Raw genomic sequence first — 3639 nt, forward strand, 5'->3', positions numbered from 1 at the left:
AGATTGTAGAAAATTTCCTCATGTCCTAAAGACCAATGTAAGCACTTTCTGAAACACACTGCATTCTCAGTATTTTTCAACTGTCTGCTGTGAAGTTCTGGTCTCTTCAGCATGTATGTTAAACTCACAGGAGTTAATATAGTCAAGCAGAGATTGTTGTTTAAACTAATGATAAATACACAGACTGCTTCAGGAGCATAATGTACATGTAACATCTAGGCCTCTATTTTGGGAAGGCTCACAGGATTCAAAGATAGCAGAAGCTCGCTGGCACTGCTGTTAAGAATTTTAAAGCTGATGAAATCATCTAATGCCATCAGTTCCATTTAAAATTCAGTGTGTACTCAACTCCATTCGTCAGAAATACAGCTATACTGTCGCAAATTGTGAAGTGTCCTTTCATAATAACCCACACGTCCGCAAGCCACCACAGAAGTCCCACATGGCACATGACACAGCTTCACATCAAGCAAGTTAATCCTCACTAGCAGACCAAAAGGTCTGCTATTAAACCTACAAACTGCTAATATAGTTCCTTTCCCTCAGTAACAGTCTATGAAACACATGTCTTAATAGGATGAATATATTTCCCATGCATTGCAAGGGAAAGCTTCACAGCAGTGTAGTTGCATTTGTGTTTGGGTGAGTTGTTTACAGACAGCAGGGCAGAGAGGTCCTAAATAAGTAGTATCTTACTATGTGCAGGAAGGAAGCAGGGAATTATTTGTCTGAAACAAGAGGAAGTGTTCTACCTGTACTCAGAGCAACAGGCAATATATTTGCAAACAAACCCCTGATCCAGCACATGTTCAGTTCTTTGCACTGCAAAATGAATATGTTACATTCCAGAATTGCAAATTAATCTTTAAGTGAAGACTATATGAGGATTTATGCTTCAAGACATTTTCAATGATCAGTTTTCCACAAACCACAATCAGTTAGAACAACAATATGCAAAGCATTCCAGGATTAAAATATATTTAAAATTAATCATAATCTCACATAATCTCCCAGGATCTAGGCCGTGAAACAAGGTACACTATACATTTTTAAAATAATTCATTAAGAAAATCCCCTTTTTTATTTTGACAATTTCCAAGCAACAACTTACAAGGATGAAAACGGTCCCTCATTCTGCAAACAGGTTGAACGCGTTAAAAAAGTTGTTTACTTGAAATTATGTCAGGAGCAGAAGTAGCTTGGATTTAGACTTCCTACTCTGCAGTACTTTCTAGATTCACTTCACTAGAAAGAACATAAAGAAACAGCACAGTAATGATAAACACTGTAAAGTGCACATGAATGCACTGTTGTGACTGGACTATAAGTAAATGGTATGATTTGCTGCAGTACAGAACAGCTAATAGATTCTCTTAAGTATAGTAAGAAGGAATGTGTCTTTATTTCAACCAGCTTAACTCAGTATCACCTTTTACAAACAGAATTCACATGAAAGAGGTAGTAGCAGGCATCTCTGTGTACAGAGATAGTATTTAAGCATAAGGAACAGATTTGAGACATTAACTTTAATCCTCTTGTATCTAGGCGATTACCTGAAGTATTTATTAGTTTTTTTAGACCTGAAAACAAATCAATTGATGCTGTTGCTACGATTCAGCCATCAGTTGGACTGGCTGCATTCATTTTTGTCCCCATAGTCCGTTATTATAGTTAGAGAACAAAAATAACCACTGTGATGCTTATTTTAAGTGTGCTTATAAGTGGCAATCTCCTATTTTATACTAAAAGCATGATGTTTAATATTTCCTTTTATAACTAAATACAAATTAATAAGAAGTATGGGGCCAATAAGTAGTACCAGCTTCTAGGAACATCCATTCTTCAAACATTTTTTCTTAAAATAGCTTTTAGAATATCTATTCAGAAAAACACTGTCAGATGTTTTAACAGAGGTTTACAAATCACTGCCCTGTTAGGAAAGAATATCTGTGTTGCATCCTCTGTTAACATGCCTTAATTTTGAATAACTACCAGCAGCATCTGCTACAATGAGTTCCAGGCCTCCCAGTGCCATCATGGTACACAGAAATTAAGTGTAGGCAGCTACAGAGAACTTGATTTCCAGCTGCAGGAGTACACTGACTTGGACACCACTGGATGTTTTCCTACATGCCACAAGCACGTGCATGGGTACACACACACATTCAGGGCTGCGGGCACAGCCACAGAGCACTTGCTCTTTGCCACATGAGACAGCAATTATATGCAGATAATTAACTCCTGGGAACAGAATACACTGACAAATTAAATGGGTTTACACTTTACCTTTCCCTTTTCAGGGCCTTGAAGACACAGGTAGATAATTTGGCTTATCTACCTGTGCTACAGATACAGCTCTCTGCTACTGCAGAAGCTGTGCAGGGAAGAGGGGTCTCACATACACTGCCTATACATCAGCTACTCAGCAGTCACACGAGAGCATAGGTGAAGGGTATGGCCTTGCCTAAGCTGCTGATGCATACCTAATGGAGCAGGCCTCTGGGGAAGCACAGGTTGTGCAGCACCTCCTCTGCAAAGAGCAGCAGGGACTGGGAAGGTGAACAGCTCATTGGTGACATGACTAAGGACATTATGGACATAGCCAGAGCAGGATTTCAGGTGGACAAGGGAAGTAGCACAAAGCAGAGGTCTAAGGTTAGGAAGAGCTTTGAGGATACCATTTTGGAATTTGGTGACAGTCAGCATGGCTTCAGGAAGAGCAAATCCTGCCTAATAAATTTGGTGGCCTTCCATGACAGGGTTACAGTGTTGGTGGATAAGGGAAGAGCAACTGACTCCATCTACCTGGACTCGTGCAAAGCATTTGGCACTGTCCTGCACAACAGCCTTGTCTCTAAAATGAAGAGACAAAGATTTGACAGATGGACCACTTGATGGATAAGGAATTGGCTGCATGGTCACACTCAAAGAGTTGCAGTCAACAGCTCAATGCCCAAGCAGAGACCGGTGATGAGTGGCATTCCTCAGTGGTCAGTATTGAGACCAATGCTGTTTAACATCTTTGTTGGCAATATGGACAGCGGGATTGAGTGCAACCTCAGCAAATTTGCTGATGACACCAATCTGTGTCATGCAGTCGACATGGAGGGAAGGGATGCCATCAGGCATGAAAGGTGGGCCTGTGTGAACCTCATGAAGTTCAAGGTCCTGCACGTGGGTCAGGGCAATCCCAAGCACAAATAGAGGCTGGGAGCTTAAGGAGCAGGACTTGGAGGTGTTCGTTGATAAGCTGAACATGACCTGGCAGTGCATACTTGCAGCCCAGAAAGCCAACAGTATTCTGGGCTGCATCAAAAGAAGTGTGACCAGCAGGTCAAGGAAGGTGATTCTCCCCCTCTACTCCACTCTCATGAGACACCCCGCCCCCCATAATGCCTTCAGCTCTGGGGCCCCAACACAAGAAGGACATTGACCTGTTGGAGCAAGTCCAGAGGAGGGCTATGAAGATGATCAGAGGGCTGGTGCACCTGCACCTCTCCTATGAAGAGAGGCTGAGAGAATTTGTGCTGTTCAGCCTGGAGAAAAGAAGTCCCTGGGGAGACCTTATAGCTGCCTTCCAATACCTAAAATGGGCATACAAAAAAGCTGGAAAGGGGCTTTTTACAAAGGTGTGTAGTG

Source organism: Cariama cristata, unplaced genomic scaffold (genome assembly GCF_000690535.1).
Source record: "Cariama cristata isolate BGI_N322 unplaced genomic scaffold, ASM69053v1 scaffold3038, whole genome shotgun sequence".
NCBI lineage: Eukaryota > Metazoa > Chordata > Aves > Cariamiformes > Cariamidae > Cariama > Cariama cristata.